Source organism: Chiloscyllium plagiosum, chromosome 22 (genome assembly GCF_004010195.1).
Source record: "Chiloscyllium plagiosum isolate BGI_BamShark_2017 chromosome 22, ASM401019v2, whole genome shotgun sequence".
Taxonomy (NCBI): Eukaryota; Metazoa; Chordata; class Chondrichthyes; order Orectolobiformes; family Hemiscylliidae; genus Chiloscyllium; species Chiloscyllium plagiosum.
The window spans coordinates 25,375,762-25,401,992 of NC_057731.1; the positions used below are offsets into that span (position 1 = coordinate 25,375,762).

General features: G+C 39.2%; 1 long non-coding RNA gene across 8 annotated transcripts in view; it reads right to left on the reverse strand.

The window, feature by feature from the left end:
* The window catches only part of LOC122561137, a 125,013-nt gene that overhangs the window by 25,451 nt on the left and 73,331 nt on the right, over window positions 1-26,231 (reverse strand). For 3 of the 8 annotated variants that reach the window (XR_006314924.1, XR_006314923.1, XR_006314925.1), the window contains 3 exons: window positions 11,201-11,522; window positions 10,700-10,764; window positions 7,359-8,339 (listed from right to left, as the gene is read on the reverse strand). This is a non-coding gene — a long non-coding RNA (uncharacterized LOC122561137). Of the gene's footprint in view, window positions 1-7,358; window positions 8,340-10,699; window positions 10,765-11,200; window positions 11,523-11,872; window positions 12,095-26,231 lie in introns of those variants that run through there. The other 5 variants (XR_006314926.1, XR_006314927.1, XR_006314930.1 and 2 more) reach the window with 4 other exon arrangements.

A 26,231-nucleotide genomic window follows, 5' to 3' on the forward strand; every position in this document is an offset into this window, starting at 1 on the left:
TCATCACACAGAGTGAAAAAAATTCCTTCTCATCTCAATTTTAAATGCTCTCTTATTTTGAAATTATGTTCCCTGTTTTGAGACCCCCCAGCCATGGTAAAACATCTACCTTTTATCCACCTTGTCACGCACTCAATTTTGTAACTTTCAATGAGATCATCTTTCATTCTTCAAAACGCTAAACAACACCAAATTCAGTTTCTTCAATCTTTCCTCAAAACAATTCCATAATCCTAGAGATTCATCTGGTGATCCTTCAGTCCACTCCCTCTATGGATCTTCCTTAGATAAAGAGACCAAAACTGTACACAGCGCTCCAAATGAGGTTTCACCAAGCTCTAGAAAACCGCAGCCAAATATTTTTACTTCTGTGCACAAGTCCCCTTGAAATACATGCCAACATATCATTTGCCTTTCTAATTATTTGCTGCATTTGCACGCTAAGGTTTCAGTGAGTCACAGACCTTTGATCTAACCACATACTAATCTCTCTCACCATTTAAGAAACATTCGGGGTTTCTGTATCTTCTAGTGAAATGATGCAATTAATTACAGCACATTCCATCTGCTGGGTCCTGGGCAATTCACTTAGCCCGTTCAAGTCCTCAAACTCAGAGTGGGAAAGGCGAAAGTCCAGCAGCCGATTGAGACCCTTGTGCAGCCACTAAAGGGCCTCATCCTATTACCACTGGTATTCAATAAGTTAAAGGGCTCACTATCTAGTGGCTGCCCAGCAAACCTTGTGTGGTCCCACAATGGCCTACCGGGGGTGTTCAACATTCAAACGGACCCAGTACCTGATCAAGGTAGGACCATGGAAGCCAACTACTAGATTGCTTCTGACTCCCATCTGTGGTCCCAAGGCTACACCACACCAATTGCTGTGCATAAGAATTTCATTTTCCAATTTCCTTCACTATTTGTGACTTAACTATTTATAATTTAATGTCATTTGAGAAAACTGAAGCTATTCTTTTCAGTCCTCACTTCAAACACTATTCCCTGGCAACCAACCCCATCCCTCTGTCTAGCAAGTCTGGAGTTAAGCAAGCCTATTTGCATTTCTGACATTATATTTGACAACAGAGGTTGAGATTACATGTTCTTATCATCACTAAGATCATCCATTGCCACCTGATTTTGCTCATTTCAGCTCACTTATTGCTGAAGCCCCCATTCATGCCTTTCTTTGCAGCCTCCAGACTGGAGGGCTTGGATGGAGAGGAATTTGTTAAGTGTATATAAAAAAAAACTTTCAATGTAGGGATGTGCCTACTAGAGACAAAGCAATACTTGACCTTCAGTTGTGAAATAAGGTACAGCAAGTTATAGAGGTGTCAGTGGGGGAGCATTCTGGAGCAAGTGATCAAAATTAGATTAGCTTTATATAGACACGAAAAGGATAGAACTGATCAAAAAGTTAAAGTTCTAAATTGGAGTGAGGCCAATTTTGATGGTATTAGCCTGGAACTTTTAATAGTTGATTGGGAGAGGCTATTTTCAAGTAAAAGGTTGTGAAGTGGAAAGCCTTTAAAAATGAGATAACGAGCGTTCACAGAGACAGTATATTCCTGTCCATGTGAAGTGCAAGGCTGGAAGGTTTAGGTAAGGCTGGATAAACAGAGAAATTGAGGCTCTGGTCAATTAAAAGGAGATATATACCAGGAATAGACAGCTGGGATCGAGTGAATCCCGAGAGGAGTATAGGGCAGTAAGAGTATACTTAAGAGAGAGATCAGGAGGGCAACAAGAGGACATAAGATAGCCTTAGCAAATAGAATTAAGGGGAATCCAAAGAGATTAAGTGCAATTGAGACAAATCAGATTGGATTATCTGATCAGTACAGACAAGTTGGACCAAATGGTCTGTTTATGTGCTGTATGACTATGACCATTCCAGCAAATTCTTAGATAGTCTCCTGCACTCTATCCTCATAATAAACTTCGCTTAAACTCTTCTATCCAGGTGTTAAATTGCACCAAGTCTTGTTCACTTGTAGTTTGTTTTTCACTGGCCTTCTGTCTCCTGATCAAGCAATGCCTTGATTTTAAAAGTCTCATCCTTGTTTTCAAATTCCTCATAGCTTTACCACACCCTATTTTTTTTAACCCTTCCAGCCTCAAACTTCAGAGATACGTATCATTATCGGATTCTGTTCTCCTGAAAGGCCCACTATTTGTGGCTATGCCTTTCATTGATTCAGCCCCAGATTCCGGAATTCCCTCTCTATATCTTGCCACCTCATTTTCCTCCTTTAAGACTCTCCCTGTAACCTATCTGTGACTTGAACAAGCTGTTGGTTACCTGTCTTAATATGTACAGATACACATAATGAGATTATATGATTTGCAAATTCTTGGGTCATTTTGTTGCATTAAAAGGATGCTATACATGTATAGATGTTATACCCAAATACAACATCAGGATTGGGTTCATAGAAATGATTAACATTTGCAGTGATCCCCTTAAACTCAAAGTATTTGGAAAGTATTCAGAGAAAATGTTCATGTATGTTGTTGAAATACCCCTGAGATCGGAGTGTTTTTGAACTCAAACCAACATATTACAAACTCTGTACATTGATGAATTCTGACTGATTCAACATATTGTCAATGCTCCATTGTGAATTATGTGTTAACAGTCCTTAATGGTAAAAAGTTATATGTTTCTCTCCCTATAGTTGCTACCTAAGCTGTTTGGTTTTTGTTCTTAATTGACATTTCCAGCATCCACAGTTTTTTGAAACTTTTATCCTTTAGCTAAGCTTGTGGGAACATAAAAACTGACTGTAGAAGTTTCAATAGGTACGTGAAGGGAAAAACTAATGCAAGTCCCTTACAGTCAGAAAAGGAGGAGTTTAATGTTAGGGAATAAAGAAATAGCTGACAAACTAAATTCATACTTTGCTTCTATCTTTACAAAGAGTACCTGAATTAACATACCAGAAGTGAGGAGGAATACGAGGATTAATGAGCAAAAAGGAACTGAAGTATATCTGTATTAAAACAGAAGAAAAAGATGGGACTGAAGATTGATAAATCCCCACAGCCTGATAATCTACATCACAGAGTACTTAAAGAAGTGGCCCTAGAAACAGTGAAAGTACTGGTAGTCATCTTTGAAGAATCTTCAAACTCTGGAACAGTTTCGACAGATTGGAAGGTAGCTAATGTAACCCCACTGTTTAAAAAGGAAGGGAGAGAAAACAGGGAATTAGTGACAGTGAGTCTGACATTGGTCATGAGGATGTTGCCAGAATCCATTATCAAGGATTTCACAGCAGAGCACTTCGAAAACAGTGTCAGGATCAGACACAGTCAGCATAGGAAGTTATGTTTGATATATCTACTGGAATTCTTTGAGGATTGAACTCCAATTTGATTGGGGAAGCAAACTTTCAAAAGCTTTTGACAAACTCCCACATATGAGATTAATGTATAAAATTAAAGCTCATGGGATTGGGAATCATGTATTCAGATGGATACAAAATTAGTCAGCAGACAGAAAAACAAGGAGTAGGAAAAATATTTTTTTTTCCTGAATGGCAGGCAGTGACTAGTTGGGTCCCACAGGGATTGGGACCAAGACCCCAGTTATTCTCAGGGGAGGCGATGGCCTCATAGTATTGTTGCTCGACTGTTAATCCAGAGACCCAGGTAATGTTCTGGAGAGCTGGGTTCAAATCCTGCTATGGCAGATGGTGGAGTTTGAATTCAAAAGCAAACATTTTGGAATTAAGAATCTAATGATGACCATGAAACTATTGTCGATTGTAAGCAAACGCCATCTTGTTCACTAATGTACTTTAGAGAAGGAAACTACCATCCTTACCAGGTCTGGCCTATAGGTGACTCCAGACCCACAGCAACGTGGTTGACTCTTAACTGCCCTCTGGGCCATTAGGGATGGGCAATAAATGCTGCTCCAATCAGCAACACCCACATCCCATGAATGAATTTTTTTTTAAAAAAAGAGTGTTAATAAAATAAAAGAGGGAACTAAATGTATTGACTCAAAATTTGCAAATGACAAAGCCTGGTGAAAGGGTGAGCTGTAAGAGGGATGCAGAGATGTTTAGTGTGATTTGGACAGGCTAAGTGGGTTGGCACATACATGGTAAATGCAGTGTCACATGGATAAATGTGAGATTATCTACTTTGGTAGCAAAAATAGGAAGGCAGATTATTATTTAGAGTCACAGAGATATACAGCAAGGAAACAGACTCTTCGGTCTAACTCGTCCATGCCAACCAGATATCCTAACCTAATCTAGTCCCATTTGCCAGCATTTAGCCCATATCCCTCTAAACCTTTCCTATTCATATACGCATCCAGATGTCTTTTAAATGCTGTAATTGTACCAGCCTCCTCTAGTCTCATTCCCTACAGGCACCACTCTCTGCGTGAAAAAGTTGCCCCTTAGGTCTCTTAAAATTTTCCCCCTTTCACTCTAAATATATTCCTGATGAAGAGCTTTTGCCCAAAACATCAATTTTCCTGCTCCTCGGATGCTGCCAGACTTGCTGGGATTTTTCAGCACCACATTCTTGACTCTAATCTCCAGCATCTGCAATCTTCACTTTCGCCTAAATATATATGTCTTCTAGTTCTGGACCTCCCCACCCCAGGGAAAAGACCTTGGGTATTTACCTTATCCATGCCCCTCATGATTTTATAAACCTCTGTAAGGTCACCCCTCAGCCTCCGAAGCTCTGGGAAAACAGCCTCAGCCTATTCAGCTTCTCCCTGTAGCTCAAATCCTCCAACCCTGGCAATATCCTTGTAAATCTTTTCAGAACCCTTTCAAAATTTCACAATATACTTCTGATAGGAGCACGCAATATTCCAAAAGTGGCCTAACCAATGTCCTGTATAGCCCCAGCATGACCTCCCAACTCCTGTACTCAGTACTCTGTTGAATAAAGGAAAGCATACTAAATGCCTTTTTCACGATCCTGTCTACCTGTGACTCCACTTTCAAGGAACTATGAATCTGCACTCCAAGGTGTTTTTGTTCAGCAACACTCCCCAGGACCTTACCATTAAGTGTGCAAATGAAGAAAAGAGAATGTTCACTGAGATCTGGGTGTCCTTGTGCACCAGTCACTGAACGTAAGTGTGTAGATGCAGCAGGCAGTAAAGAAAACAAACTGGAGTTTGCATATTCTCCCCATGTCTGCTTTGGTTTCCAACTGAGTGCTCCAGTTTCTTCCCTCAGTCCAAAGGTGTGTTGGTTAGGTGGACTTGTCATGATAAATTGTCCTGCAGTGTCCAGGGATGTGCAGACTAGGTGGATTAGCCATGATAAATGTGGGGTTGTGGGGATAGGTGGGCTCGGTGTCTGGGTGGGTTGCTCTTTGGAGAGTCAGTGCAAACTCGATGGGCTGAATGGCCTCTCCACACTGTAGGAATTCTATGCATGTTAGCCATCATAGCAAGAGAATTAGAGTACAGGACCAAGGATGTCTTCTTACAATTATACAGTGCTTTGGTGAGGCCATACCTGGAATATTGCATGCAGTTTTGGTCTCCTTAGCTAAGGAAGCATACACTTGCTATTGGAGAAGTAGGGTAATGGTTTACTAACTTCATTCCTGGAATGGCAGGACTGACAATGAGGAGAGATTGAGTCAGTTAAGATTATATTCACAGGAGTTAAAAAGACAGAGGGGGAGTCTCATAGAAACCTGTAAAATTCAGCAGGGTGAGATAGGTTAGATGCAGGAAGGGTGGACTTGATGATGGAGGAGTCCCAAACTACAGGTCATTGTTTAAGGATGTAGGGAAAAACTTTTATAATAAATCTTCAGGGCAGGAGAAATTTCTTCACCCAGAGAGTGGTGAGCCTGTGAAATTCACTCCCAGAGAAAGTGGATGAGGCAAACATAGTACATTTTCAAGGAGGCTAGTGCAACTCTTGTGGCAAAAGAGATCAAGGGATATAGGAGAGGGCGGGATTTGGTTATTGTGCCCAAAGACTGGCCATGATCATACTGAATGAGGGAGCATGATCGGGGTCAAATGGCCAACTGCTGCTCCTATCTTCCATGTTTCTATATTTATCAAATTCTTCTGTCCCCATTTATCACAAGTACATTGCCATTTATTTTGAAAGAGTAAATGCCTGGCTAAGATTATTGCATGCTTTTATTTAGCTGCAGTAATCTTAACCAAGCAACCATGAAGCAACTCTGCCAATTAGATAAAGTACATTGAAGAGTAAAAATATTTTCTTAGATTTTATTTTATGCTGACAAACTTAAATCTCGACTTACTAGCTGTGACAAATAGCTGCCAGCTTTATTTCATAAGTGATATAATAATTAAAAGCAAAACATTTTTCATTAATATAGTATAAGAGTTATTACATTCTCATCAACTGTTCACTTCTGAAAGTGAAGACACAAGTTTTCCAGTGATGGTATCTTTGCTGATTACAAATGTATACTGGGACATTGAGAGAGATTCATCAGCTTTGAATTTTATCGGAACTTTTCAATACTTGCTGGTGCTGAGGGAGGTCCCCTAATGCCAGCCACATAGGAATTCAACAATACAAGTTACACTCCATACAAAGGGGAAATTATGCTTGACCCATCTACAAGAAATTTGAGGATGCAATTCAGACAGTTGATCGGAGGAGTCAGTGAATGTGTTTATTTGTACTTTCAGAAAGTTTATGACAAGTCCCACATAATAGTGATGTGTATAATGTGTAAAATTAAAGAACACTTAATTGGGGCAGTCTATTGAGATGGATATAAAATTGGTTAGCAGACAGGAAACAAGAATTTCTTTGTATTTGATTTTCCTTAAATTCCAGAAGAACCAGCAATTTGTAATTTCTTCATGTACAATGGAGAAAATAATCCCCAGTTTGCATCACATGAAATATACCACTGAACACCAGGACAAGAATACATTGCAAGTTTGGAAAGAAATGCTAATTTTTAAGCAGATGCATGAGCCAGTTGGATAGATTAGATTAGATTAGATTACATTACAGTGTAGAAACAGGCCCTTCGGCCCAACAAGTCCACACCGACCCGCCGAAGCGAAACCCACCCATACCCCTACATTTACAGTCCACACCGACCCGCCGAAGCGCAACCCACCCATACTCCTACATCTACCCCTTACCTAACACTACGGGCAATTTAGCATCGCCAATTCACCTGACCTGCACATCTTTGGACTGTGGGAGGAAACCGGAGCACCCGGAGGAAACCCACGCAGACATGGGGAGAATGTGCAAACTCCACACAGTCAGTCACCCGAGGCGGGAATTGAACCCCGGTCTCTGGCGCTGTGAGGCAGCAGTGCTAACCACTGTGCCACCGTGCCACCCGACAAACTCTGATTTGCTACCTATTGTCTCAAAGGTTCTCTCTTCAATTATGTCATTTTCTTACCTATTCTCTATCCATCTTTTACTCTGTCAAATGCATCGGGGACATTTACAACATTAAAAAGCATCACCTCAAATGCATAAATAACAAGTACATTTCAAGGCTGTTATCCTGTCTTGGCCCATATTTCTACCTGTAGTCGTGTTAAAGCCGTTTGCAGTGCACAAAGAATATTTTTCTCTGTATTGATAGGAACAGACAAATCTCAGCTGCTCTGAATGATACCTTGATCCCTGGGTTAGAGCAAAAGAGGATGGGAAAAGGGGAGGTTGCACACAAGCAAATGACTTCTTTACCAAACAAAGCAGCCAGAACAAAAAAGGAGGTAATACATTTGCTTCTGCACAACTTCTTTGACGCTTTATGCATAGGAATAATTTAACTTGTTTGCAATAATGGAGAATTTACCTCTGGCACATCACAACATTTAAGAAATTTAAGGATTACGTTTATTGCACAAGGCAGGTTGCTTTTATTTTTGAACAAAAAGAGGAAAGCCATGTGGTTGACTCTGGATATCAACAGGTTGAGTTACCGTATATACTCAAGTAAAAGTCAAACTTTTTAGACTATTTTTAAGGTTAAACTTATGGGGTCAACTATTATATGGATACAACTTTTGAGGGGTTGAAATTCAGGCTACAGTCCAAACTACCATATCATTAGCAGAAGCCCAATTGACTTCTAAAGTGAATAAAAAAAATTGACAAATTACGGTTATTACCAGATAAAAACAGAAACCAAAATGAGTCAATTCGACTCTCCAGCATGTCGAGAGTAATGGACATCCCGTCCATGTTTCCAATGAATGATAACTTGTAGCCTTCTTTCTGCCGATTTCCGATTATAAAACTGGTGAAACTGTAATATCTTATCTTCTAGTTCAGCAGGCAGCTTTTGTGCAATAAGGGAAATGGAGTTCAGCTGAGCTGCACACAAAGAGAGGTTGTCACCTGACTCTGACCTGATGCATCTTAAACTTTCGTGCCAAATAACTGTGAAATGTGCATCAAAACACAATAGCACAAAAAAAATTTCCTCATCATAACATTTACGTACAGGATAATACAAGTAAACAATCCTTTATTCGAAAATCTTGGGGCCAGTTGTTTTTTTGGAATCCAGAATTTTTCAGATTTTGGAATAAATGACATTGTCACATTGAAATAAAAAAAAACCCAACAGCAGACGCACGTGTGAATAGTACGAGTGCTAAGACACAACTGATGCCTACCAGTGCTGGGCCTTGCTGCCACATGACATCTGAGTGACGTGGTTCAAGTGGGTGTGGAGTTAGGTCACCTATTCACACGCCAAAATGATGCTCCACACTCCACAAAAAAATTTTGTATTTTGGAGCTGTTTGGATTTCAGAATTTCGGATAAAAGGATTGTATACCTGTACCTTAACTCACAAATGTTGACCTGTTATCTGTGAAGAATTAGGGATGACCTTTACTCAAAATGTGGAAAATTTCAGATTTTTTTTGGCCAAAAATAAGGGGTTGAACTTTGCATGAGATCGACTTTTACTCGAGTATATGGAAAGTAGAAATCTTTGGGCTTCTAAAAAAGCACATCATATGATAAATATAAGGCAAGTTAAAACAATGTTTCAAAGTAAGTTATAACATGATAGTAAGACAACAAATGCTTAAACCAACAGTTAGTTTAGGAAAGAAGTCAGTACAAATTTCATCGTGGACTTAGAATTGTATTCCGTTTAAAGTAGGGCAGATAAGAAAACAAATTCTTAAAGTCAAATCCTAGTGAGATGATTGGTGGCAGGGAAAATATAATGTACCTTTCTTAATGACAAAGCCTCAAAAATCCTGATAATATAAATACTGTAAACTGCAAATGTCAATGGATTGAGAAATGTACACTGAGAAATATTGCATTTGTCCAGTATCTGTTTTAGCAAGTCACCACAACAATTGCTTTCCTCCTGGGAAAAATGAAACTTCTATTGAGTACAATATAAAAACTAAATACTTGTGCCAATAAAAAAATGCATGCAGAAAATAACAAATTGTTATTTATTTTTGAATCCAAACAAAGATAGGTGGCGTATTGGACAGTGAAGAAGATTATCTCAGAGTACAATGGGACCTTAATCAGATCGGTTGATGGGCAAAGGAGTGACAGATGGACTTTAATTTAGATAAATGTTAGATGTTGCATTTGGTAAGGCAAGCCAGGGCAGGACTTAGTGGTAGGGCCCTGGGGAGTGGTGCCAACTCAGACCTAGGAGTGCAGGTGCATAGTTCCTTGAAAGTGGAGTCACAGGTAGACAGGGTGATGAAGGTGGCATTTGATATGTTTGCCTTTATTGGTCAGAACATTGACTATAGGAGTCGGGATATCATGTTGGGGGTGTACAGGACATTGGTGAGGCCACTTTAGAATATGGCATACAATTCTGGTCACTCTTCTATTGGAAGGATGTTGCTAAACTTGAAAGGGCACAAAAAAGATTTACAAGGATGTTGGAGGGTTTGAATTATGGGGAGAGGCTGAATCGGCCGGGGCTATTTTCCCTGGAGCATCGGAGGCTGAAGGGTGACATTAGTGGTTTATAAAATGCTGGAGGGGCATGGATAGGGTGAGTGGCCAAGGTCTTTTTCCTAAGCGAGGGGAGTCCAAAACTAGAGGTCAAAGGTTTAAGGTGAGAAGGGTAAGATTTAAGAAAAGGACCTGAGGGGTACATTTTTCACACAGAGGGTGGCATGTATATGGAATGAACGGCCAGAAGAGGTGGTGGAGGTGGGCACAATTACAATATTTAAAAGGCATCTTTGTGAGTAAAGGAATGGGAAGGATTTAGAGGGATATGGGCCAAATGCTAGTAAATGGGACTAGGTCAGATTGGGATGTCCAGTGAGTGCTGACAAGTTGGACTGAAGGATCTGTTTCTGTGCTGTATGACTCAATGACTCTAAAATTTAGCATCATTTTCAACCAAAGCAGCAAAGTGGCCAGAGTCAAATTCAACACTGGGAGTAATGGAAATGGATAATAGTGAATCACTGCTCCTATTCCACCCCACCCAATTTTCAGTTCTATTAAAATCAATGGATCTGAAAAAAGGCTAGTGAGTAAAATAGACTGCCAATTCACTGTTGCCCGTATCAAATTTACCCCTACAAAACCTTGATACCAATCATAACTAATGTGAAGGGGAGGATAAAAAGAATTGAATATTAAATATTCATAAGTAATTAACACTAGACCTATAAAGTATGATTATTTAAAAACATTAATAAAAAATAACATCCTACTGCCATACCTGTGATTAGCAGAGCAGATCCCTTCACAACATCTGCAAGTATTTTAAATCCATTGTAGGGAGACCTGAATAAAGAGCCTTGACATGAGCCAAATCAGCAGGATGAATGAATGTATTATGCTCACTTGAATTCACCATTTCATCTGTTATCTCATAAAAGTAACAGATTCTGTCTTCCCATTTTCACACGAACAAGGGATGATTTATGTCTTGCTGCACATTACATTTAACTATTAAAATTCACATCGTGTAATGCCTTCAGTTTTCTAACATTTACAAGGTAGCTTTAAACAAATACAATTTTGAAAGGCCCTCGGTTCTGCTGGACAGTACAGTTTTAAATTATGCAAAACAAGCATCATTCTTAGTATGTTAAGTATCATACACTGTGACATTCCTAACGTATTTCCACGTTTCAATAAAAAAAAGCATGTTTCAATAAATGATTTCCTCAGTACCCCAAAGTAGTAAATAATTGAGGTATTAATTAAAACTACTTACAAATCGCTGTGTGTTTCAAATCATGAGACTTAAACAAAGGTTTCTTTTAAATGCATTGTAGAGAAATCTTCTTTTCAGATCTTTCTTTCCCACTGTAAAAGGCACATTTCGCATTCTCAGCAATCCTTTGCGAGAATAGACTGTAGTTAGACTAAAGCAGGTATTCCTGTTGGCATTTTCATTATGAAGAATGTAGCATCAGCAATACAGCTCCCTGTCAGGTCAAGTTCAATACCGGAAAAAGCCAGCGTTTTGATTCTGACTCCAAAGCAGTTAATGATTCTGAAATTAGTGGAACCAGTTACTTGATCCCGAATTCCACCTGAAAAAGATTAAAAATAAAAAAAAGTCAGTATCAACTGGATCAGTGTGAAATCTGAAAGAAAATAAATCATCATTAAAATCAATGCTGTCCACAGCTTCCTCTAAGTCACTATACTGAATTCGCCCATGTAATCAAAGTCACCCACTGAAACATCAGAATAGATTTTCACTCAAAAAGTGGGCTTCAAGTGGTGACTTGTGGAACACACCAGCTGATTGCCTGATAGTGGCAGGATGGCCCTTCCCATTAGCAGGATTCATCTGTTCATACCATTGGGGCTGCAAGCACAAAGGGAGCACTTCATAGAAGCTTTCTGGTTATAGGCTGCTCAATATCAACTTGTTCACCTTGCCTCCAAGCTGTCAGAGTCTCTAATTTGGAGACAGATGAGAAACCATAATGGCAATGGTGTTTCTACAGCACCCGTGGTAGGAAGAACTCCTGTTCAGCACAACTATCAGTCAATATTAGGCAGTACAAGCACATCACCCAGCTCATTGCTGGAATAACCTTAGGGTTCCAGTGAGGTTTAAGAATCCAGATTAACCTAAGATTATTAAGATACTGGTGGGTTCAGGTAGCCTCTGGGGACCCTCCGAATTGGCACCGATGATATCTTCGGTGGCAACAGAACTGTAAGTCACTGGCCATGATGCACAACCCTACCGCTATGCTTCTATCAAGCAGGATGTTCCAAAATTCAGCCCATAAAGAGAAATCAATTTTAGTAAATTTATGCAAGTTCAGACAACATGCAACCAATCAACCAAGAGAAAAAGCAATCAACATTGAACAGCTGAAAACAAACAAGGGAATGGCAGAAATATAGGCAATTTGAGACCTAAATATTCCCAACAGTTTCCATGGTGATGCTGCAGTACAGTGACTGTTATTTTGGTCCTCTCTGCAGTGGTAATGAGATTTCAGAGAAGTGGTGATTTAAAACCATCATTCACTTCATCAACTACTGTTCTTTGTTCATGCTGCAAAGCCAGCTTTTCACCACTTAGCTTACATACAACAGGAGAGTATATCACCTACATTCACTCAGACCACAAGACTCTAAAGTGGTCAATCATTTCTTCAATTTATAATTTTCAAACTGTTAAGGATCAAATTAAATAACATTTCACAAATACCACAGTATACTTATCCTAATAGGAGAGGGCATCATAAAATATAAAAGACATATTGATCAACAAGATAATATTTCAAAAGTATTGCTCTGCTATGCAATAGATGAATCAATACTACTCCCTCCTTACCCTAAAAAAGAACATGAAACACATTCTCATGGTTTATTTCCATTTGCTGCATGAGAATTTGTTTCAAAGTGAGTTCTCCCACACAAATCTGACATAATGGAAATATCTTCAAAATTTAGCAGAATTGTAATTGGGTGACAGCAGGTTGGCTTTTATCATATGACTTGCTTTGTTCTCCTTTTGAGTGACATCCAGTAAAATCCCAACCTAATAAAAACAATTTTTAAAATTCATCACAAGATGGCTTAATTGAGGTGGATTTGAGTGGTAAAGTGTTTCATCAATCCCTGGTTTTAAAGCACCCCTGCAATTTATTAAGTATGCTTTTCTTTTATTTTTTTCTCTCTCAATCTCTTGGAAATAGTAATCTTTATTCATGAACAATGTTCTGGGTGTTGGCAGTCTGTCATGCAAGACAGCTCACCTGTCCTCAGCCAACATCCAAACATCTTCACTTTCCAATTAATTGATTCACATTCAGGAACAATTCAAAGAATTGTTCATTTTTAAAAGAATGTTATGATCAAGATAAGAAACAAAAATCAATGTAGGGAATGATTCTACTTTTTGCAACACATGTCTGCACCCTCACCTCCTGCCACTCCGTGGCAGATACAGTGAGAGAAGCCTCAAGTTTTGAAGGACAGATCCTGACTTTGTATGATTCCATCCACATTCTTGGGTCTTCCAACAGTGCTCTGAAAGCAATTAAGTACTTCTGAACTGTAGAAAATGCAGTAGCTAACTTACACAACAAGGTCACTTGCACAGCAACGTGATAGCACAGCAACTTCAGTGCAGTTGTTAAAAATGGTCTATTTAAGAATGCAGCATTCCTTTACGACTGCACTGGAGTATCATTCTAGATTGTGCTCAAGTGGAAGAAAATCATTTCAAGCAAATGTTTTAAGACATGGGCTACTACATTACTAAACAGGATATAATCTAAGGGCTAACAATGCATACACAAAATCTAGACTGCATTAACTCCATTACAAAGTACTTTGGATTGATTCCTGCTCCGAAAATGTTCTAAACTACAGAAAGGCATTGATGGATTTGATTCAGATTGAGCCAGAATGAGAAAGGATGGTTTTTAAATTACTGTAGCTCAAGGCTATGTTAGTTGACATGAAAGGAACACAACATAAATAACAGGTCTTTGCAATGAGAATTGGAAATATCATTCACACAGCACTGCTGTTCCATCATGACGAAAATACACTGGCAATTAAATATTGCTCAAGGCTAGCAAATAGAGCTGGCTTGACACCAATAATTCTAACAATCACCCAAGAAACCAAGGGATAAAGACACTGCTAACATGACAGTTACTCATCAAAATTCATGTCAGAGAGGAAATGCTGTTACTGTAAATAAAGAGCCTCCCCGCTTACAGATTTGTCATCCTAATTATACCCTATACCCTGGAGAGTAAAAAGCATACACTTTTTAAAAAGGACCAGGCATAGATATTCACGAAAAAGCAAACTATTAAATCCATTCACGATACACAATTATGTAAAGTTTGCTCCATATTAACAATAAAGAAATCCATTAAAAATGGGAACCTGCTGCCATTTATATTACAATCTTCTACTCAGTTCAGTTTCTTGGTGAATGAACCTGAACTCAAAAGTTATCATTGAACACAAATCATTGAAAAGTAGCAAGGCTGGTCAAGAAAGCAGTTAGTTAAAAATACAGGATCCAGCACTCTATAAACAGAGGTTTAGAGTTCAAAAGCAAGGAAGTTATAGTGAACCTTTATAAAACATGCATTCAGTTCTGAACTGGAGCAGGACATCCCATTTTGGGCACAGCACTTTAGGAAGGGAGTGAAAAAAATGGAAACATAGAGAAAGGATTCATGAAAATGGCTATAAGAGTAAGGAAATTCAGGTAGAGGATTGGACTGGAGAAGCCATAACTGCTAAGATCAAGAATAAGAGGATACCAGTTTTAGGCAATCAGAAGAACCAAATGGTAATGAGAAGAAAACAAACCTTAGGGATTCTACAAATATGTGAAGGACATTAAAGTAACTAGGGAGAGAATACGAGAATATGGCCCCTTAAAGATCAACAAGGCTCTCTATGTGTGGAATGGCAGGAGATGGGAAGGATACAAAAATGAGTATTTTGCATCAGTGTTTACTGTGGGAAAGAATGTGAAAGCTAGAGAACCTGAGGAAATAAAATAGTGAAATCTTGAAAAATAACCATACAACAGAGGTGGTGGTGCTGGACATGTGAAAATGCATAAAAAGGTGGATAAATCCCCAGAATCTGATTAGGTGCACCCTAGAACTCTATGGGAAGCTAGGAAAGTGATTGCCCCTGCCAAGGTATGTGCATCATTGATATCCACAGGCAAAGTCCCAGAAGACTAGAAGTTGGCTAATGTAGTGCCACTATTTAAGAGAGGTGGTAAGGAAAAGCCAGGGAAATACAGACTGGTGAGCCTGACATCAATGTTGGGAAAGTTATAAATCCTGTCCCTCAGGATCCCATCTAATATGTATTTAGAAAGGCAAGGGCTGATTAAGGAGAGTCAACATGACTTTGTGCATGGGAAATCATGTTTCACTGACTTAGTTGAGCTTTTTGAAGTAATAACGAAGAGGATTGATGAGGGCAGAGTAGTAGATGTGATCTATATGGACTTCAGTAAAGCTCTCAACAAGGTTCCGCATTGTAGACTGGTTAGCAAGATTAGATCTCATGGAATACAAGTAGAACTAGCCATCTCGATACAGAACTGGCTCAAAGGTAGAAGACAGAGGGTGGTGGAGGAGGGCTACTTTTCAGACTGGTGACCTGTGACCAGTGGTGTGCCACAAGGATTGGTGTTGGGTCCACTGTTTGTCGTCACTTGCATAAATGATTTGGATGTGAACATAGGAGATATGATTTGTAAATTTGAAGATAAATGAAAATGGGTGGTGCAGTGGACAGCCAAGAAAGTTACCTCAGAGTACAATGGGTCCTTGTCCAAATAGGCCGATGGGCTGAGGAGTGGCAGATAAATGTGAGGTGCTGCATTTTGGAAAGGCAAATCAGGGTAGGACTTATACACTTAATGGTAAGATCTTAAGGAGTGTTGCTGAACAAAGAGACCTTGGAATGCAGGTAGACAAGATCATGAAGACGACGTATGATATACTTGCCTTTATTGGTGAGAGCATTGAGTATAGGAGTTGGGAGGTGATGTTGACATTGGTTAGGCCAGTTTTGCAATACTGTGCTAAATTTTAGTCTCCCTGCTATAGGAAGGACATTGTGAAACTTTAAAGAGTTCAGAAAGGATTTACAAGGATGTTGCTGGGATTGGAGGGTGTGAGCTATTGGGAGAGGCTGTTTAGGCTGGGGCTATTTTCCTTGGAGTGTTGCAGGCTGAGGGGTGACTTTATGGAAGCTTATTCAAGTATGAGGGACATGGATAGGGTAAATAAACAAGGCATTTTCCTCACAGTAGCAGAGTCTAAACCTAGAGGGTGTAGGTTTAAGGCGAGAGGGGAAAAGATTTAAAGAGGACCTAAGAGGCAACTTTTTCAAGCAGAGGGTAGTGTGTGTACAGAATGAACTGCCAGAGGAAGTAGTAGAAGTTGGAACAATTGCACCATTTAAAAAAGGATTCTGGATGGGTATGTGAGTAGGAGGGGTTTAGAGGGATGTGGGTCAAATACTGGAAAATTGGACTAGATTAGGTTAGGATGTCCGGTCGGCATGAACGGGTTGAACCATAGGGTCTGTTTCTATGCGTACAGCTCTAAGACTCTTTGTACTCTGACTGCATGTTGTTACGACACAGTAAACCACCCCCACCTCACTAATTTAAACCTGCAACACAGAAACGATTTATCCCATGCGGTAATCTGTGATAAGTCGAGAGGCCAAGAACTAGTTAAAGTAAAAAGTACCAATTTTATTTCTTAAAACATAACAGAGAATAATTAACTAACACTGATTTACAACTCCTTCCTCTAACCTATTTTCCCTTCTATAATAAAGCCCCCCCACCGCCGAGTAAGTTTTACCAAAAACTCAGAATTCGAAACCAAACAGCTGTCAAATCTTCCCTTTGTATCTTCCTCCGTAAATTTTTTTTTCTGAGGGATTTCTGGTTCCAGAGGTCATTGACTGATAAAGGTACCTTTAAGAGAGCTGTGTTTTGGGCAGTCTGTACATGCTGGTGGCTTGGCAGTTGTCTCTCAACTGTTCAATTTTTCCCAGTCTTATACCTCCAAAGCATTGGATTGTGTCATTGTTTTTTAATATTGTCAATACACTAAATTCAAACTGGATTTGTGTTTTTTTGGGGGTATAATTTAACCTGATTGGCCGCATTTGAATTTGTTTTGGTCTAGCAGCCAGTGTAACTGGTTGCTTGGAGACAAAAAAAGTACATTATATCTTGTTCAGAACACTTGGTGCTGTCAGGTAGTTCTACTAACTTTTAACTTTCTTAAAGGTACAGTACACCCATATCTTCATATGAATGTAACATGGGTAATAAAGCAATCATGGACTCTACAAACGAAACATAGAATGGGCAAACGTATTTAGCACTAAAGTTGCAGAGGATGAATTTCTGGAATGTATACAGAATGATTTTCCAGAAGAGTGGGCATGATTCTCACTTCCTGGGAGGTGGCAAGGAATGTGATGAGAAAGGAACTTAATTAGGTAAGTTTTACTTGGAGCTACACTCATTCCTTTCTCACCACCTCAGCAATCAATTGCTGGGTGAGAATATCCATGGATGATCTGTTCAATCACCACCAAACAAGGCTCTTAAGTGGCTAATTAACAGACATAATGACCTGATTTCTTGCCAGGCATGAGAAGTGGTTTGTTTGGTCAAACTGCCTACTGGATTGTTGGTTAAGGTTTCCATTTGCCTCAGCTTAGCATAGAGTGGAGATGGGTTCTCAGTAGTTAGTACTGCTGCCTTACAGTGCCAGGGATCTGTATTCAATTCCAGCCTTAGCGACTGCCTGTGTGGAGTTTGCACATTTCCCTATCACCCCATGTCTGTGTGGGTTTCCTCTGGGTGCTCTGGTTCCCTCCCACAGTCCAAAGATGTGCAGATTAAGTGGATTGGCCAGAGGTCTGGGTGGGATGCTTTCCAGAGGGTCAGTGCAGACTCAGTGGGCTGAATGGCCTCTTTCCACACTGTAGGAGATTTTATGATTCTAAGACAAGGGAGTGGCACAGAAAGCTAGTATTTGTCTTTGCTTCTGACACCCCCTGCCCAACACCAGTTCCCCTTTCCTTGCGAAATGCAAAAAGAAAGCAGTTACCTTCTCACTGTTTGAGGCTCTAAACCTGTGCTCCAGCAACAATCTTGAAGTGGAACTTTCATTTTAAGCCTTATGATGGACAGAGAAGCTTGCTAGTCAGTCCTTAAGTAGCTGACTGATGTTTTCTTGCAGGTGGGGATAGGGGTCCAGTCCTCCTTGAAGAGCCTGCCCTGATAGTTAATACATGGCGCACTAAATCATGTCTAGAATGCCAAGGAAGACATTCAAAGATGAGCTACTTGAGATCTTTACACAATAAGAAAAGCCTAATTAATAATCTCATTGTAAAGGAGATTTGAGGGAAGAGTGGCCATAATATGAGAAAATGTTACATTGTTTGAAAGTGATGCAAATCAATCTGAAACTAGGGAAACACAGCAGGAAATGAGCTCTAACCATGCTTCAAAAAAGTTAGAATATTTTCCATGAAAGGTCAAGGCTTATCAAGTTACCAAAAAAAAAAGTAAGACCAAGGACTGCAAAGTAGGCTTTTAGAATTTAGTAAGGGAAGATCAAAAAATGATAATGAAAGAGAAAATAGAATTTAAAGGTAAATTAGTGAAAACAAAAAAAGACTGTAAAAGCTTTTGTACATGTTCAGTTTACAAGTGTTTAAAGATTTAAAGGCACTTTAGTACCATATGTGATTATTTGCATTAAGTAAGCAATATTAATTCTGAGTTCAATACACTTTCTCTCATTCCAGTATTGAATATACTTCAGCACCTCTTCTCAGAAGGAAAATGGTTAACAGCGCAACTAATTAATATAGTGTACCTGAAACAACGAGGTCTCTGAACCTTCCATCACAAACTACATTCTAGTAAACCATGTATCGTCACTTTGACTGAGACAGTATTGAGTTGTAATTTTATCTTCTAACATACACACTGCACTTTAAACACTTAAACAAACCTTAGATCTGAATTGATAATTCTGTCTTTTCCGCTTGACTAAATGACTACCCTAATAGTTACAGCTAAATATTTGTTAAAGGAGGATTCTACATCAAGATAACATAGTCATTTCCTGAAATCATACAGTTCGTCCCTCAGCCACCGTACATCTACCCAAATGCTGCTATTCTTGGACACACTGTCCATAATACACACTAGACACATTTACTGCCATGAACTGTAGTGCAAAGTTTACATAGTTTGGTGGTAAAACATTAATATTCAACTTGCATTAAAATTTAAACAAAGCTAATCTATTAAATTCTTGAAAACTATTAATAATACCGAGATAAAGACAAACCTGCAGCTGTTGGTCAGCTAATGACAATTTGAATCTGTATCCTGATGGATTTTCTTATCATTTAAATCCAAAGACTTAAGTCTAATGACTGAATAAGTGCAGTGCTTCAATTAAGTAAGAAAAAGAGTTCATATCAAAAGCTCCAAAGTAAATGAATAATCCCAGAAAGTGTCACTTGAAGTGAACTCATAAATGGATATTCTGCATTGCACAAAATCAGCAGAGATCAGTTGTGCAAAAATAGAGAGGCTTGCAAATACAACTCTTTAAAGCTGTGCAGGTTTATTTTCCATAATACCAAAGCACAGCTGAAAGAGAATATTAACTACATCTATGAACTGAAAATGGGACAATTATGACTAGAAAATGTCACCCTGACATAGAATAATTGCAAGAAAGGTTATTGATCCAGAATTAATAAAAGAAGCAGTTAAAAAAAAAAGTGCTGTCATTTCAGTTCCAGGACTGATTATAAATTAATTACTCCATTGTTGGCTTGGATATTTAAACAAATCCAGTGGAGAGCCACAGTCTACTGCTTAAACAGATGAACTGAACGGTGTTTAAGAAACAATTTGTGTCTCCTCATTTGTCAGCCTTGGTTCAATGTTAACACTGGCATCTGCAAGCAGGTAGTCTAGGGCTTGACATTTCAACGAATTACTGAGCAACTGATGGTGCAGTCCTTTTGCCTTTAAGTCAGAAGATCCAGGTTTCAGCCTCATCCCATGATTCAATGGCCAAGAAAGGTGCACTCATAACTAGAAAACAGGTTGAGCATGAATCTGCAAATGTTTCCAACACACATTGGCAGATGGTAAGAACAGGAAACATTCCTGGTCAGCCATGCGATTGTAAGAACGTTAGGGTCTCTACCATCACTATCCATAGCTCCAGATTGCAACATGCAAGTGCACATTGCCATAGCAACTCTTATTCCAAGTGAATTGTAACACAAGCACCACCCTACTGAGAGAGAGATGCACTACCACTGGTCCTGCCTTTCAGATTGAAATTTAAACAGAAACTTACAGTACCCATTCAGGTGGAAGTGCCATCTCACAGTTTCCCAAAGCTAAAACTAACATTTATCCTCAACCAGATTAAATTATTTAAGCATAATTTGTGAGACCATCCTATGCACATATTGCCTACCACTAAGTATATTAGTGACTGTACTTTAAATGAACTTCATCGGTTGGAAAGCTCTTTGGGTTATCCTGAAGATGCAAAAAGTATGACATAACTATGTTTGTTTAATATCATGCTTTATTCTTTGTTTCCTTTTCTACTTGTGCTTAGTACATCTGTTATCCATTTCTCTTCCATCCCTCCCAAAACATGTCGATAGAATTTGTTTTGGTGCCTCTCATCTTTGACCCAAATACTGTTTTTGTTTTAAATTGACTTCCCTAATGTTGTTTCATCCACTTCCTCCCAATCCTTTAACAACTGTCAAAAGGAAACAAATTTTCCCCATAGCTTGTTTTCCCTTTCCCAGTGAGAGTGGCCAATGTAGATTGCAACTGTTGAAGTTAACATGCAGGACCAAACTGAAGTTTGACTTTTCTGTTCATAAGAGAAGCAGTTATTTAACAGTTATTTCAGCAGACTCGTTACCACAGCCATGTCTCCTTTCAGCAGACTCGTTACCACAGCCATGTCTCCTTTCTCAGCACCTGCCTACGGAACCGACTGATCCCCCATGGACTCCAGATCACCTTCCGACCTTTGACTTTTCTGTTCATAAGAGAAGCAGTTATTTAACATCATGCACTACATTACACATAGATTTAGGTCTGCATCTCCACAAATAAAAGGAAAACCCTGACACTACAGGCAGTCTCGGATTGCAACCAGGTCCCGTCGTGGAGTCTGTTTACAAGCTAATTTATATGCAAGTTGGAACAGTGCAGGACAATGTAAAGCAATTGTTCATAAACACAGAAAAATGTTCCTATGTTGGGCCTGTAAAACTACACCCCCCTATGGTATTGGGTTTGTAAGTACGAGCGTATTTAAATTGGGGACCTCTGTACACATCTTCAGGGAATATCTGATTTTTAGCTTTGTGTGATAGCTTTTTCAAACACTCTTATAGTGGGAGGTGAACTAGGTAAGCACAGATCAGTCAAGAGGACGCGAATACTGGTGAAATGTTTACATTCCTAGTTCTGGGTAAATCAGTATTACACCAGTCCAGTTCCTTTCGTGGTCATGCCAAAAAACTTGTCAGGAACTGTTGTCATGATCTGGACTTTGCATTCCACTGAATGCTGTCATTTTATACTTTATATTTGGCTGCACAATTACTGATTTGACTAACTGGGCAATATTGTTGAAAGAGGAACTTCAAACCACCTTCACAAAAGCAGAATTGTTTCATGGGAGTGCTCACAGTTTGAGCAATGATGTCATCACCTTCACACAACTGAAGAGGAAGCTGTATATGAGATGTGAACCATTATTACTAAATTTAGTCTGTGAGCTCTAGACCAAAATAGAACCAATTTCCTCAATAATCATTGCAGGTTTTTGAGAAGCTCACATCTTGCCAGCAGTAAGGTGAGATAATGCTGTCCATTTGTAATATCAGAAGTTTAACAATCACACATATTTTCAAAAAAAATCAACTGGGAAAACATCTTTAATTCTAAACCATCAATTCACTGTATTGTTTAAATAGTAACTGCTGGGAGAATAAAATATACCTAAGAGTATCAGATTAGAAAAAGCTGAGAGTGAGATTAAATTTACATATTTGCCTTCCAGGTTGTTATTCAAAAGTGGGAGTTTAATCATTTCTACACCATGTGAAATAGTACAAAACTGATTAATTCCTGATAGTATGTCATTTTGCATCCAAAGATTCAGTGGGTTCATCCCACGAATATGAAGTTATGTGGACCTGAAATATGAACTTGGTGACAACTGTTTTTCTTTAGTGCAGGTAGCAATAAGACAATGTTGCAACTAGTTTCAACATTCATTAGTAATGGTGAAGAAAATGAACCAGAGTTCTCAATCTGATTGTTATCTAGTGGCCCTCAGCTTTAATGCTGACGCAAGAATGGAATAGGCAGGTCTGTGTGAAGCTCCCTTTAATCAAGTCAATTGCTAGCATTCCCAATCAGGATCCCATGTGGATAATGGCTGCAGAAACAAAGTACTGGCAGAAACTGATCACCGTCAAACTACATCCCAACAAGGGCAGACTTCAGAGCTCCTGATAGGTTCAGTACAGAGATCAATGGGTGTGAAAATTCATACTGCTTGGTCGTTTGCTGGTGTGATCCCACACAGGGGTCAGCTTCCTGGAAGCAGGATGGGAGGCAGTAGGGACAATTCTCCTGTAAAGGTGGGTAGTTAATGAATGGGATTTGAAGGCCACTTCAGGCCCATCAACAGAGGCAATTTTCTAGGACAGCAGCTTGTGGTCCCTCAGATACTTTTGGGACTCCTGTCAGCTGCCTGGCGGCAATCACCGGTCAGATGTGGAGGTTTTCAAGGGTTCTTCCATACAAAGGTGGCCCCCAACTACTCATTCTTTGAAAAAGGTCAAGGCAGCCATTCTCTATCTTATCTGGAAAGGTGGCCTGCTAAGTCAGTGCTGAATGGCCTCCCATTGCCTCGGCTACCCTCAATTCCAAGAAAAGGCCAGTTATCTTAACTGCACTGAAGAGTCTGCACTGAAGCCATGAACTTAGCTCCGCCAGAGAAAAATTACTGTTGAGTGACTTGTCCCTCTGCACAGCAGGGAATGTGGAGTAGTGTTCCAATCACACAGGATTATGGTGTCTGGGTTCAAGAGCTTGAGGGAAGTCTTGCCCCATTGTGTCAATGTTTTCCTAATAGAGGATGAAGTAATGACACTTTTGATTGTAGCCTTGAAGTGTCTTGTGAACCATGATCAACTTAATATTTTGAAAGAACCAGAAATTTGTGCATTTAAGTTGTATATGTGATGAACTAGTTAAAAAGAAATTAAAAGTTAAAGTAAAACCAGGTTTATGTAGGGCCAGAAGGTCCTCCTGGGTTTATATTTACCCAATATTTAAGCCATAAGGCCTTCTAAAGCTTGTCATTTGAATGATTATGGTCCACAGACATATTGCAAGCCAATAAACAACTGATACAATACAAGCTTGGAAAATGCTGTCACTGCACCAGACAGGGTGTAGACAGGGTTACCAAATACTACTCTGGGGGTGAAATAAACCTTGTTTGTTTACTTTCAATTTTGCAGTTACAGTCTGCATCATAAATATGGGCTATATCTTCAAAACACTGTGGCAGTCCTGAAAAAGCATAAGTAGCAATTCTTTTAATCAGCTGTGACAGCAATTAAGTGGTGGTAATAGTAGGCTAGTGCATCACCAGAGAAACTAATCCTACCTCTCTCCACACAGATGGGTCATGTATGTTGCAACAGTAAATTACTCATGACCTCATTTAGTGTAGAATTTGACTCAGGAGATGTCATTATCTGCACAGTCCATTATCAGTTTTTTATTGTTTTAGGGAGGAACAAACAGAATTTTAAAAAGTTTACTACCTTAGCTCTTCAAAATTATATTTCCTAATCAATCTGTCTATGGATGTTATCACACATGTCTGGAGTAGGTGGGACTTGAACCTGAACCTCCTGGATGTCTGTAGTTAGTCATTTTAGACTACACATTAAAAAAAAAATTAAACACAGCCATTAGTTTCAATTTTAAAAGGAGAATTAGAGTGCATATTTCAGTCGAATAAACTTAAGAACATTTAAAATAGACATTGTCCATCCAATCTTTGGAGAATGCAGATCAAAAGGACACAATATAGATCCCTAATTTTAGATCATCATGTAACAAAGAGCCAGTGTACCTCTAACTTTATAAGGACCACTCTTTCGATAGACCTGATTTTAACAGCTCTCATGCATCTTTGTGAGCACAGTTTTAATAACCGCCAGCATATTGGCTCAGTGGTTAGCACTGCTGCCTCACAGCACCAGGGACCTAGGTTTGATCCCAGCCTTGGGTGACTGTCTGTGTGGAGTTTGCACATTCTCCCAGTGTCTGTATGGGTTTCCGCTGGATGTTCCGGTTTCCTTTCACAATCCAAAGATGTGCAGGTCAGGTGAACTGGCTGTGCAAAATTGCCCATAGTGTGTTAGGTGCATTAGTCAGAGGGAAATGGGTCTGGGTGGGTTACTCTTTGGAGGGTCAGTGTGGACTGGTTGGGCTGAAGGGCCTGTTTCCACACTGAGGGAATCTAATCTAACTGGATAGTACCCGTCTAGCTAAAAATTCATCTGCATTCAAACTTGAAAAGCCACAAATAAATGTGAAACAACATGCAAAGTAAAACACATGTCAATAATGATCCAATCAAAGAAGCTCAAACCAAAAACAATGATCCTGCACTAGCTCAAGACCTGGGTTGTTGTTGGGAATGGGAGAAAGGGTCGAAAATCAAAGTGGGTCTTAGACTGGAAAAGTCCACAAATGATTCTCAATGCTTTTCCCTCCCCTGCAGCATCCTCGTTGGTTCGGTGGGAGCATAGGATTTAACGGCCATCATAAAAGTTCAAATCTTCCATAAATCTCCATGGATATTGAAGATGCCAAGACAGAAATCTGCTAAAAAAAGTTTGGTTCATGTCTCTTCTTGGAAGTCAGGTATCAATGATCTCAAATGAAAATCAACAGTGGGCTCGATCAGATAGTCTGAGGTATTGTTGGCCCATTTCTCTTACTATCTGATGACCCACAGTTCGCAATCCCAGAGATTCACAGTAAATATAGCAGCCATAATGCACATCAAAGCATGACGGACCCTTTCAACATGGTTTGGCTTCCACAGGATGTGACTGGTCTAGGTTGGTAGAGAACAAACACTTAGTAATCCAATGAGAAGAGGCTCTTATTTCAAAGCCGACGTAGGTTATTGAATCATAGCACTTTAGTGAAAGGTTCTATTGGTATGATAAACATTGTTACTTAAACTATGAGGAGGCCTAGATTATAAGTCTATATCCTTTTAGACCAAGAGCTGTCGTCCCAAGTGTATTTGACATAATCATATTAAGTGCTGCTCAATGAACTCATCATTAACTCTTTTAAAGTCTAAAATCTTACATCACAATCATTAGGTACCTTCAACATTTATTTGTGAATCCAACTTGATACTGTACTGGAAACAATGCAATTAGAAATGTGCATTGGTCAAATACAGACCAGTACCTTTATTGTATACCCCCATCATAGAGATTCAATAAGATTGCTTGTCTGGAATTTTAGTTACTAACTTGCTATATTTGTAGGATAAAAAAAACAATGTATTATTTCATTTAAAATCATCAATTCTCTTTCAACAGCGTTGCAAAACTGAAATTAAACATCAGTGAACAGCAGCAAGAGAAAACACTGTGCTTCAAGTTCTGTTATCAACAATGCAATTAGTGTCGTCTCACCCACACCCACTCCTTAAGAGCCTGCTCATGTAAACGTCCAAGTAGGAATCAGCAATTCAATGCCTCCCACAACTGCCAATATGCTCTGTAGGAGTAACAAATAATCATACCTTCTGTTTTAAGTAAAGGTTAAAGTTTCTTTTATGAACATCTTTAACAAACATTAATCTGTGCAAGCTGGTTTTTGTCAATGCATCTTTTTTAACTTTTGATTGATCATCTGGCTATCTCTGAATACAGTCACATCTGTCACTTACCAATAGCATTATGATCCCAAATGATGGTAATATGGAACAAATCAGATTACAAAGTGATAGACAATAAGTGTTACTTTTGCAATTTGTTTACCATTGTGGCCAGTCATAAGCATATTCACTTGAGGCTGTCAATGCACTCTTAACAGAAGAGCATATGTTCGT